The following is a 13068-nucleotide window of genomic DNA, read 5'->3' on the forward strand; positions in this document are numbered from 1 at the left end:
CTTTATTTTTGTTCTGTGCAGGCTGAAGTGCTGTGACATTTGTCCTATTTCATCACCCGGTGAATTCTAAAGTGCAATGGATTATATCTATTTACTCTTTAATTAAGGCAAACCCTATTCTCAAATAGATGTGGTGAGGGCCGTGCTTTATCATGAACATATTTTATTTTGGGAGTGTGGAGCAGCTTTTGTTAAGCTGAGGTACTTTGACTTGTCCATCAGCTGGTTTCCTGGTGGAAGGAAAACAGTTTCTGAGTGATTCTGTGTCAAAAATTCAAACCATTTTATGGTTTCCACATCATGGGGTGAAACCTGAAAAAGTGAGAAGGGGTTTGGGGAAATCATGTTGATGGAGAGGATCTAAAAGTTGGGCCAGCAGGGAAATGAAAGCGTAAGTGGTGGGTGCATTTTGCAAACCCAGCTTCCCTCTGTGGTGCCTGGGGTGGGATGGGGAGGTGCAGGGATGGCAGCCTGGGAAGTTGGCTTTGGCAGCTGTCACTGGAGGTGAATAAATTCTTGTCTCTCTCCTTTATGTCAGAGATCAACCTGGAAACTCCTGGTGCTGCTGAGGCATCCAGGAGGGTGCTGGCCAGGAGCAGGGAAGAGTCATTGTCCCCATTTTTCACCCTCTTGGCAGTGGCAGGAGGGGCAATGCCAGCTCTTCCTGGCGTTTCCCAGCTCTGTTATCTCAGCTCCCAGACCAGCAGCTTCCCACCCTTGGTGTCTTTGGCTGTTGCCAACGCTCCAGTGAATCTGCAGCCCCCTCTGGATTTGAGTGGATCTCTGATGGCTTGTTGGTGCCGGGTCAAATGGCTTTTCAACCCCTCTGCAGCCCTGACACTCTCTAGACATTCCTCCCCAGCTGATTCCCTGTCCATTCGCTTCCTGAGGTTCCCCTGCAGGGGGGCACAGCCTGTTGCTGAGCTCTTGGTTGCTTTGGGAAGCAATGTGCTGTAAATATAGCCTTTAACTGTCTCTGCACGAAACACTGAGTCAATTGAGGATTTGGCTGTGAGGGCAGGATTCAAAGGGGGAGCTCCCACTCCCTGTGTGTGCTCTGGGCTGGGTCTGCACCGCACAGAAATCCCAGTGCCCAACCTCAGAGCCTCCTCAGCAACCACAGCACACTTTCCATGTGTTGCTCCATGTATTTGGGGAGAAGTTTGGTATTTATATTGGATAGAATTCACTTAAACACAGATTAAGATGAAAATTATATCCGTGAATTGCCTGACCATGCGTGACTGCAAACATACCATTGCTTTAACAGTTTTGCATTTACTTCCTGTAAAAAATATATTAAATTATTATGCCCTTTTCCCTTCCAGTTTTCAGATTTTTTTTTTTTCTTTTACTACCATCTTTATAATACCTTCCCTTAAATTTATTCATTTACTTCCTGGCCAAATAGTGAGCTCACCTGCTTAAATCTGCTGGAGACAAACATCAGTCGGCCAGCACATCAACAAATTCTGACTGCCACTGTCCAAAAAATGTTTAACCCAAATGCTAATAATCCCCGTGAGTGTAGCTGTGATTCGGTAGGGTGGGTTTATGGTTTAATGTCCGTGAATGTTACTTTGTGATTATTGCTCATCGAATTAGGCAAAGCCCAGAGAAAAGCAAAGCACACAAAGGTCAGCAGCGAGACAGAATCGTCTGAGAAGTCCGAGGCCTCATGAAAATGATTATGTCTGACCTCCCCCACCTCTCTGCAAGGAGTGCTTAAGACAATGACTGGCAGATTTGTGACGGACTGTCTTCACCAATCACTTAAAAATTTAGCCCGTTGCACCCAGGGGTCACAGTGGTGAACCCCACACAGGCACAGTCCGAGCACTCACAGCGACCTGAGCCGGTGTGGTGGTCGTGGGGAACACACACAGCAAACGTTAGGAGGGGATGTCAGCAAAAATAAAGGAGGAAAAGATGGATTTGTCAGAGGTTTGGATGTATGAAACGGCGGGTGTTGGGATGGTTGGTACCCGGGAGTTTACAGGGGGAGAGCTGTGGGGCAGGGAGGGCTGGATTTTTCTGAATTTTCACCCTTTCCTCTGAAAAGCAACGACACTTCTGCACCCCAGAAAGGGCTAAGCCGGGGCCGAGGCCAGTCCCCTCCCTGGCAGCGCCTCTCCCCTCCTTGACTGGATTTTGGTCACCACCATGACGAGGTGAGAGCACCCGAGGGTCCTGGTGGGGGGCAGTGCCCCCCCAGCTCGGCCATTCCTTCATCCTCCTCCCGTTGTGGTTCTGGGCTGGCCGGCACTCCGAGCCCCCCTCCCGCACCTGCCCTGGCCGCGGGACATCCCCTCGGGCGAGGGGCGGACAGGGCTCCCTTTCCTCGCTGCTTCCCGCCGCGATTCCCGGTCCCTCCCTCCATCCGCAGGTGCCTCCCGGAGGAGCGGCGGGCGGAGGCTCCTCGGTGCCGGCTCTGGGATCGGGCAGGTGGGATCCGGAGCGGGGTCGGGGCTGGGGTGGGAGCTGCTCGACCCCCCTGGGGGAGGCGGTAGCGCTTTGGGGAGCGCGGGGCTCGTTGCCATGGCTCCCTGTAAGCTCCGCCGGAGGAGATAGCGATGCCAGTCACGGAGGGACCCTCTCCCTCCTCGTGGGTGTGGAGCGGGGCTGGGTTTGGGGCGGCTGGTGCTTGCGTTGGGTTTTTTCTCCCCCCTCTCTCTCCCTCCCTCCTCCTTTTTTTTTTTTTTTTTTTTTTTTTTTTCGGGGTGGAGCGATTAATTCGGAGCCACCGGGACGGGGCTGCGGAGCCGCTGCTGCCGCGACCCTCCGCCCGCTCCGGGCTCAAGGTACCGGGGGGGGGCACCGGGAGGGGGGTCCGGGGGTGCCCAGCCCAGTGGCTGCCCTGCAGCCACCTCTCCTCGTCCTGCCCGGCCACAGAAACCCTCTGGAATCATTATTATCATTATTTCAAAACTGGGTTTCCTCCTGCCGGCACCGCACCTGGGCTGCGCCCAGCGGAGCAATGAGGAAGCGGAGCCGGGCTCGGCCCTGGCAAATGCCCCGAGGGGGTCCCGGGATGTCCCATGGGGGTCCCGAGGTGTCGGTCCTTCCCCTTTCTCCTTCCCCACCGGGATGCTCGGGCTCCCCGCGCTCTGAGCGGGTCCTGCAGGCGGAGGAGCCGCTGCCCGGGGAAAGTTCGCGGGTGGATGCGGGACCCGGGGAGGGGATGGAGGGGGCCGTGGGGGGCTCGGCTGAGGGGCGGCGGGTCACTCTCGTATCGGCTCAGTTGCGTTCAAGTTTGCCAGCCCGGAGGTCCTGCCTCTGTGGCAAACACTTGTTTCTTCTCTCCTAGTGATTTTGGCTCTGATTTTGTGTGGGTTTTTTCCCCCTCAATACCTAAATAATTGCAAAAGTCCCCAGTTTTTTTAATCCCGGGGAAGCGATGTGCTCGTGTTGCGCTGCAGGAAATCTGTAGGAATCTTTAAACCTCGGTGTTGTGTGCTGTGTGTCAGTGATTTGTGTTGCATTGGTCAGAGCATTGCTGGGCTCAGCTTGGTTTGGGTTTTCAGGATGCAAGAAGGTTCTGTTTTCTGATAGTCTGACACAGCAAATGTACACAGACTTTTCACCCATCACTTCTATAAATATGACATAGTCACATTCTATGGTCAGGGATACTTTGCTTCTTATCTTGGGGCAGGAAGGGGCTAAGCCCTGGCATGTTGGATAATGCACAGGTATTCTACCATAGCAATTAGAAAGTAAGGAAATTCATCATCAGCATCACCTGGTAATAGTTTTGCTTCAAACATGTTTTGGAAAATTTCACCAGAGAGTTGGCAGGTGGCATTTTTATTTTGCTGGCAAAGGTTCCTATGGTGTGACTGAGTTAAATACACGCTTTGTACCTCCCCCAAACACCATTCCATAAGTAATAAATAATAAATATTATGGCTTTGGATGCAGCTCTGAGAGAAGGAGAGGAGGGAAAGTCTGCACTTTTAATGAATATGTAATTTTTGGCCATTTGTGAACACATGTGCAGTGCTGCCTTGTTGGAGATGTGCATGTCATCCTTTGCCCACTGCTTCCCATGAACCCCTGCTTGGCTTTTCCTGATAGGAAGTACTGAAAAGCACAACTGCTACTGTGTTAACACTTCTCTGTTGCTTAAAAATAATACATTTTCTTTGTGTTTAAAAAAAAAAAAATCAAACCAAAAAACCCTCACCCACCTCTTCCAGAGGGTAGTTAAAAAATTAGGAAATTCTTTTTAGCCAGTTTCTCTGTAGGAAATTCTTTTCAGCCAGTTTCTGTGGTCCTCATTTGGGCTGAGCATCTGCAGTTAGTGAAGTGTGGCTTGCAGAGGAACTACAAGACCAGATCATGTGACATTAAAATGCGATGCAAAAGATAAGACACTGAGATTTGCAGAAGGTATCGGAGTTTCTTCAGAAATATTGCCCAATGTACATGGAATTATCATGAAATATCTTTAGAAAGAAACACCTGTCAGCAATCAAGAAGCTGAAGTTTTGCCATACACAGCTTCCAAAAGGGTTTGTTTCTAAACTCTTCCTGTTTGTTATTAGTTTTTATGGAAATAGGAATGAATTCTGAATATGAGGCTGAAATAAAGCGAGTGTGCTTCAGCAACATGCCCTGATCACATTTAACTCGATGTGAGTGAGGGTAATTATCGTGGGCATTTGGTATTTGTTACTTCAGTAATTAGACTTAATGAATGGAAATATAACAGTCCACCTCTTTTCCCCAAGAAAACTAACAGATAACCCTTCTTTTAAATGAAAGATAACATTATTCACAACATGGATACGTACCTCAAGTGGCTTGGATTGTAGCCACCTTATTTGCCAATAAAAATGCACTTTCTCACTTCTTTTTGGAAGGGAAAATGAAACAAAAAGGTATCTATTCATTACAGAAGACGATGTTGTGGACAGTTTTTTCTGTGATAAGAAAGGATCTGCTCCTCTCCCAGTGGGAGAGGACAGGGACTACTTTAAACACTACTAATTAGTTCGGTTTATCTTGCACGAGTTACAAGAGTTACAATGCTTGTAGTTAGTTAATTATAGCTTTTCCCATTAGCAGTATGTTAGGAATAATGAATTCACATCTCACACGGATCAAAAGAACATCTACGAAGTTTATCTTAGAGGAAAGAAAGTGTTATTGTGTGTCAGGAAGTCCCCGTGGCTTTCCCAAGGCACAGATTTTGTTGGAATTCCTGAACTGGCGCTTCAGAGCCTGATGAATGACTTGAATTGATCACAAACAAGTGACACTGGAGCTCTTGGTTGCTTAGCAACCCACCAAGATGCCACAATTTCTTTTGGTATATTTGTCCAGTAAAGTAGAAATTCTGTTTTGTTAAAGATTGTGGGTTCTTGGTGAGCACAAAGCCCACCTTATAACAACCCTAAATCATGTGTAATGAAAATTAATGTCCAGTGCAGAGCCTGGGGAGCAGCATGGGAATGAGAACAGAGCAGGAATCTTGTAAACCATGTTTTGGTAGCGGTGTGCTCAGTGTTTTATAATAAGTTTCAATTGTTCTTTCTTGGTCAGACTTCTGTGCAGACCCCAAAATCATTAGTGGGACAAGTAACTCCTAACAAGAACATTCATCTGCCAAGTGCTTTTTTAACACTTCCCCTCACGCTGTCTTGAGCTGTGAGATCCTGCAGTTGCACTCCATTATGAAATGCAACATGGAATGTGGTGTTTGATCATTGTCTAAATTATATCAGGATGGTCTAGCCCATCCTATGGCTGGAGAGCTCTGCTGGGTTGTCCTCAAGGAAGATGCTGGTGGTTCCTTAACAGATCCATTTTGTGTGGGGAAATAAAAGATTTAGTACTCAAAGAGCAGAAAGAAAGAGCCATGGTATCATGGTTATGTACCCAAAGTGCTGATTTTTACCAGGCTGTGGCACCCTGCAGACAGTTCACACACACTGAATTATACTTTGGTCAGTGAACTCTTTACTGTTGCTCGTGGGTTTGTGTGTGCTGACACCTTGGTTCTGGAGAGAACCTTGGAGGGGAATCTTGCAGTCGTCCCATCCCACTTACTGTGTGTTGGTTTGCAGGGAGACCTCACCAACTGGATTAATTCTGGCTGAACTTAAGCCAGAATATCTCTGTCAGGAGTTTACTTTGTGCACTTCAGCTGCCTAATGGGCTTTTCATCCCTGGCCTCCTGAGTGGAGCTGAAGCAGAGCCTTTGCAATGTGTGTGGGTGGATCTGGGGTTCCCAGCACCATTTTGCTCTACTTATCTACACCCTTTTGAGCTCTGCTGCCTGTAATATAGACATATCCCCTTCCTTGTGAAGCTGTAAAGAAGCACACCAGGGCAGGGATGACTGCAGGCTGCCATGGCACTCATTTTATTTAGATAGCAGTTGGCATTCTGGAAGATTTCTTCTCTCTTGATGAGAAAAAGGAATCCAGGTATTTCTCTTCTTTAAAGAGCTTGAGAAATGCATGACTTACTGCATACTGGACTAGCAGAGGGTGTTGTAGGAGTCTGCTAAGACTACACTGACCCAATTCTCAACTTGTTTTCAGTATTCCTTGGCTAAGATCATAGTAGTTCATAAGGTGTGTATTTGTAATTAATTGCCTTTATAGGCTCTGAGAAACTTAGGTAAAGATAAAGGTACATGTGAGCTTGTTTGACTTTGTGGTTTTGTTGTCATGGTTTTTTTTTTTCCTGTTGTTTCTATGTAACAAAGTCAGTGCCCGAAAGTCAAGGTTGCTTTAATTGGCTTTTTTTTTTTTTTTTTTTCCAGCTACTCTCCTTGTATCTGTTTTATGCACAGACTTCTCTAAGTTCATTTGCATACCCAAATGCTGATTAGCACTTGCCATTACAGTGATTGCCTCTGCACTGTAAAAAGATGAAGGTACATGATAATATTTGGTGTCTTGTGTTTCTCCTCTCGGTGTCTTTAGACACCTCATATGAAGAACATGGAGTGCTGGCCGTGGTGATATGTTATTTTTTGGGGGCTTCAGCATTCCCTAGCAGATGTTTCCTCCTTCCTTCATTGCACCTGAATGTATAAAACTCAAAAAAAAAAAAAAAAAAAAAAGCAGGTGGAAAACAGTTTATCATTAAAACTACTGTTTATTGTTACAGCTGATGTTGTGTTTGTTGTTTTGAGCGTGATCTCCAGGTGCAGATCCCCTTCCAAATAAGGACAAGAACTATGTTGCTTTCTTCATTAGGGATTTTAAGTCTTCATATTTTTTTTTGACCCCCCCTTGCCCTCCCTTTTCTCCAATTACAAAGAAAATTGCTGATTTCAGGTGGTTTTCTCCTGTTGTTTGTTTTTGCCCTTTTGTTGTTTGTCAGCAGCAAGATGGAATTAAATCAGAGGTGTGGTGAGGATCTGGCTGAGTTAGGGAGGGCGAAGGGGAGACTGGGAAGGGCAGGGATGAGCCTGCTTGGATTCATCCATGTCTTTGCTCCTGTTCTCTGGCATGGAAGAAATAAAGTCTGGATCCAGTTCTGAGCAGCTGGAGGGGAAGGAGCCAGGGTTGTTTCTGTGAGAGTGCAGCTTTCGAGGATATTTTTAACAGATGGTTCCCAGCCTGGCTGTGAGAGCTGGTGTGTCAGCCAGGCTGAGCTGCCTCGGGGACAGCCCCACGCCAGGCTCTCACAGGTCACCTCCAAAAAACACCCCCTGGGGCAGAAACGGAGCTTCTTGTGGTGTCCTTGTTTCATCCTCCCTGTGTTTGTGGGGAAAGGTGACCCCTGTGTGCCTAACGTGATATTTATCCTCAGTACAGCACCAGGTGACCTTTGCACTGCTCTGTCAGTGCTCTTGGTCCTTAGCCTGAACCCCACCTTGCTGCTGGTGTCACCTGCCTGCTGATGCTCCTGCCACCTCCTCCTCTTCATCACGGGAGCATCAGAGGCAGCACCTTTGTGCATTCCTTTTTTTGGGAGGTGGACAGAGCTGTAATTAAAGGTGGGAAGGACCCGTGTGAAGGGGGGTCTGATGGCTGGGATGTCTCAGTGCCCTCCTGAATAGAAAGTTTAACTACAAACAAGCCAAGTAGTGAAAGCACAAGGCTCCAGTTCCAAAGAAATCCAGGCACCTCAGTGAGCCACAGTCCTCTGTCCTCTCAATATAGCTTAGTCAGATGACTCTAGTGCTTTTAAAAATCTCATTTCAAGTGTCTCCATTTTTTGGGAGGCCCTAGGGATGACTCTGCAAGGCTGGCAGTCTCCATTCAGGCCAAAATTAATTGGTTAGGCAGTAATCCACTAAGAGGAGGAGGGGGTGGGGCGTGGGGATAAAACCAGCAAGCAGAATTGGGCCCATCCACCTTTCAGTCTGTGTCTCCTTTGGTGACTTTTGGAGTGTGACACAGGCAATTCCCTGTCAGCCTTTCCCGCTGGCTGACACAGAAGAGGTGGCTTTGAGTGCTGCCTGCTGTGCTTGTGTGGCACTTGAAAGGAGAGAGGGCTGCCTTTAAGGACTGTATTCCCACAGCTTTAGAGAATATTTGAAAAATGCATCGCTCGGTTCCTGTCACGTGGATTTTACTGTATTAAACCCGATGGAAACCTGGAACAATGTCTCGGTAAAAAAAAATGGCTGGTGCCAGTGCTGTATCCCCAGTGCTTGAAATAAAATTAGTCTTGATGAAAGATTGCTCTGCTTATAGGGAAAGTAAAATTATTATTCCAGGGCAGGCTCTTTTTTCTGTTAGAAAATACCACAACAGTGCTTTCAGCAACAGGAGTGATTAACTCAATGGCTTTTTATTTATTTATTTATTTTATTATTAGGCATGCTCGCAAAATACACCATTAGTTTTGCAGTTTAAAGAAATCAGAGAATTAATAATGAAAGATTTTCTGCAGATTTGGAAGCATCTACCTTTTTTCTCCCCCAAAAAAGATCACATAGCGCAGTGTGATCTGTCTGTCTCATCCCTAAAATTCTCCCCTCTGTGGTGCTAGGGTGGTTTGTGGTGGTTGACCCAGGTCTGTGGGGCTGTTTGCATCCATGCTTGTTAGCCTAATGTTGTTGGTTTTACTTCTTGGTAGGTAAAATACTCCAAACCACAACCTGTTTGCTGATTTCAGTGAAATTATTACCTCAAATTTGGATTATTGCTCAAGTCTTGTACTGGATAAGGGCCCTGTGCTTTATTTTTCACAGGTTATTCTTTCATTTTACTTACTCTTGTAAAATTTCACTGAGGGAATAGGTTTTAGGGGATTTCTGTTCTGACCTGCTGTAAGTCAGAGAACGCCCCATCTAATCTTTTCTGTTCATTCAGTTGTGCAGGAACAAACTGTATTCAGCGCTTACTTTGAGTTCTGCTGAGGCATCACTCAAACTGTAGTTATTTTGGTCATTAAAATCCAAATTCCTTTGTGACAAAGTATTCCTTTGGTTCCATTTGAGCAGAAGTAAATAACACAGGGCTGAATATAAAAAAAAAACCCCACTGGTGAAGTCATGGCGCCTCTGAAATGGATGGTCAAACTCCCCCTGACCTCATCAGAGTCAGGTTTTTGTCCCAGGAGTGATGAAAATCTAATTTACAACCTAACCAGTTTGAGAAGTAGGCGTAATGGCTCAGGTCCTTGACTGATATAAATGACTGTGGTTCAGCTGAGGATGATTGAGTTACACTGACTTCAGCCATCTGGGCTTCTGCAGGATCGTGTCCACAGACACTCCTGCTGGGAGCTTTGTAACGGGGTCTCCTCTTGAGTGGCTTATCCTTGTCTCCTATTTTGACTGGAAAACCAACAGCCAGGAAACAGCAATGAATATTGCAGCTTTCTGAGCCATACAGGTGACAACTGTGGTGTGTAAGCTGGAGAGTAACCGTGATTAAAGGCCTGTCCCAGCTGCACAAAGCTTAGCCATACCTGCTTCATTAAATTTACAGGGTCCCACTGAAATCCCCAGTAATTGCTCAGGTTTTACCACCTGCATGACAAATGCACCTTCCTGTTATTGACTGCGTGAGGTTTGACTTAGGCTTGCACCTAAATCCGGGATTTTGATTCCCTCTGCTGAGCCTGTGGAATTGCAGCATCCCTGCTGTCTGCGTGCAGCACTCGCTCAGCCTGGGATTTCAGCACCCTGGTTTTCAGCTGATACCTGTCCAGACGGTGCCTACCTGCTGGGAAATGCTGGGACTCGCCTTTTCAGCTTCACGTTATATCCCAGGGAATTGCTGAAAATTGAGACCTGTTTGAGTTGTGCTATAGAACAAAGCTTTGTTAAAGGTGAAGTAATCACAGGGTGGGTTGGATGGGAAGGGACCTTAAAGGTTATCCAGTTCCAAGCCCTGCCATGGGCAGGGACACCTTTCACTAGTCCAGGTTGCTCCAAGCCCTGCCCAGCCTGGTTTTGGACACTCCCAGGGCTGGGGCAGCCACAGCTTCTCTGGGCAACCTGTGCCAGGGCCTGCCCACCCTCCCAGGGAAAGATTTCTTCCATGTATCCAACCTAAACCTACTCTGTTTGAATCCACTCCCCCTTGTCCTGTCACTACATGCCCTTGTAAACAGTCTCTCTCCATCTTTCTTGTAATACAGCTTGTTTGGTAATGCAGCCCCTAAAGGAAAGGGAGTTTCTCCCCTTTACTTCCCTGTGTGCAGGATCCTGCCTTTTGGAGCATTGTACCTAATTATCCTGCCAGTGCAGCAGATTTTCACTGTCAGCCATTCCTCCTGTCAGACATCACTGTGCACTGAAACCTCACAGAATTCCAGCTGCATAGCAAGAGGAAAAATTAATCTTTGGTGAATAAAAAAATATGCCTCAGTGTTTATTAAAAAAAAAAAAAAACAACCAACAAACCCCAACAGGCAACAGACCTGAAGGGTTATTCACAATCTTATCATGTGGATCACCAAAAAATTGGAATAATCTTTGTATTCAGCAGACAAGCAGCATTCTCCATACAAACCTATTCCACTGTGATCCTCCAAAATGTGTGCTAAGCTTGTCTGGGCACAAAGCTCCCTGTAATGGGTGGTGGTTAGACCAAGTTTTATCCTTGCATAGGATAGGATATGGTCAGGAATGCTGTGTGTTGGCAATGTTAATTATATAATGCACTCACTGAAAAGAATAATGTGTGCAATGTTTTGATGCTCAGGCAATGACAATCCATTTAACCATTTATAGCTTTATGTGTTTTATAATCCCTGAACCCAAATGTCCCCAGAGAGGGAACGTGCCCTTAAAAATTTTAGGCCTTTAAATTAAGTGAATTTAAATTCACTCATTTGCATATTTTTCCTTTCTTTGTTCTGCCTGAATGAGATATTACTTCAGTAATTGAACTGTAACTTGGCTACAGGTAAATGATGTGAGACAGCTGATACTCTGAGTGCCTGACCACGTTACAGTGTGTGCTGCTAATCCAGCAATTTACTGCACACCTCGGAGAGGAGATGGTGTCCAGTCCACTTAGGATCACCCAGAGTGGGCCTGGGACTTGAAAGTTCAATTAATCTGGGATGCTAAATGTGCTTATGGAGCAGGGAATCGAAAGGATGTGGTGGGGGGGGAGGAAATGGGCATCACTGGGAAAAAACTGCTTACTGAGTAGATATCATAGAGAATCTTAAATGGTTTGGATTTGAAGGGACATTAAAGACCATCTCATTCCACCTCCTGCCATGGGCAGGGACACCTTCCACCAGCCCAGGTTGCTCCAAGGCCCGTCCAGCCTGGCCTTGGACACTTCCAGGGCTGGGGCAGCCACAGCTTCTCTGGGTTACCTGTGCCAGGGCCTCCCCACCCTCACAGGGAGGAATTTTTTTCCTAATATCGCATCTAAATTTCCCCTCTCTCAGTCTGAATCCATTACCCCGTGTTCTGTCACTACAGTTCCTGATGGAATACGTAGATAGGTCAAAGCTGGATCTCCTAAAAATCAAATTTTACAGCTAAGACAGAACACTGAAGCTTCTTAAAGAGCTTTAATGAGCAGGCCTGGGGCATGAGCTTTTTGGTCAGTACCGTCCTCAGCCACTGGATTTGATGTCTCTGTACCTGTGTGACACACAAACTGGGATGGGTGGACAGAGGGAGAGGTGAGACTGATCAAAGATTCCAGTGCCTGCTGGAAAAAGCCTTGGTTATTATCTTCGGAAAAGGTAGGGGGATACATCTCGTAGGAATGGCCAAGTGTTTTTGGCTCTAGGGGTCACAGCAGAGACAGAAAGGAAGATGGTTTCCCATCTGAAGGATGAAGGATCCTTTGAGGCAGTTTTTACAGCAGTCCATGAGAATGATGGAAAATCATGCCCAGTTTTGGTGTCAATAGCTGAAAAAAAAAAAAAAAAGGGTCTGCAAAACTGAAGAGTCAAGAGAATAACCACAATATTGATTTGAAGAGTGGAGAAAATTCCCTGCAGTGAGAGATTTAGAGACTCAATCTGCTTAGCTCATCAAAAAGAGGATTGAGGAGGGACTTGATTACAGGGACAAGTATTTTCATGGGGAAAGCATATCCAGCTTTTTAATCAAGAAGAGAAAAGAAAAATCAGATCCAATAGCTGGTAGCTGGAGCCAGACAATTTTAAATTAGACATTAAGGACAATATTTTTAAATCTGTGATTATGCACTGGAAGGAACTATGATTTGTTCAGACTGAGAGGGGATACCTTGTGTGAGAGAAACCAACGTGGGAAGCACAAAAAGGAGAAATAGAAGAGCCAAAAGGACAAAGAAAGGAGTTTCAACTGGAGACAGAGCTCCTGTTTCTGAGTGTTGGAGCATATGTCTCAGCAAAGTGAGTCTTGGCAGTGGAAAACACCTTGAGTGCTGGCATCTGTTTCCCAGTCAAAACAGCAGTTTTGGATTCTGTGCTTTGCTAATGATGATGAAGAAACCTATTTGTGGTTGGGGCTTTTGGCACCCCTGGCCCCCTGTTCTGCTGCTGTGGGAGAAGAAAGCCATGAATCCTCTTCAGCAGAGTCCTCACCGAGGGCTCTTTGTGCCCTCCACCTTGTTGGCATCAATCCTAAAGATACCAGTATTCAAAGAAATCATCAACCCTATATTTACACCACTGAACCAAATTTTGGGG

The 13068-nt window shown here is 46.3% G+C and overlaps 1 protein-coding gene across 9 annotated transcripts in view; it reads left to right on the forward strand.

Moving 5' to 3' along the window:
* Positions 1 to 2420: 2420 nt before the first annotated feature.
* CHL1 (cell adhesion molecule L1 like) overlaps positions 2421 to 13068 on the forward strand; it is a 123753-nt gene continuing 113105 nt past the window's right edge. For 6 of the 9 annotated variants that reach the window (XM_027894203.1, XM_027894207.1, XM_027894210.1 and 3 more), the window contains exon 1: positions 2724 to 2801. The gene's annotated coding sequence lies outside the window, so the exon portion shown is untranslated. Of the gene's footprint in view, positions 2446 to 2723; positions 2802 to 13068 lie in introns of those variants that run through there. The other 3 variants (XM_027894204.1, XM_027894206.1, XM_027894205.1) reach the window with 3 other exon arrangements.

The sequence above is a fragment of the Empidonax traillii genome, unplaced genomic scaffold (genome assembly GCF_003031625.1).
Source record: "Empidonax traillii isolate 1590-97213 ecotype Southwest subspecies unplaced genomic scaffold, ASM303162v1 scaffold420:size724490, whole genome shotgun sequence".
NCBI classification, from domain to species: Eukaryota; Metazoa; Chordata; class Aves; order Passeriformes; family Tyrannidae; genus Empidonax; species Empidonax traillii.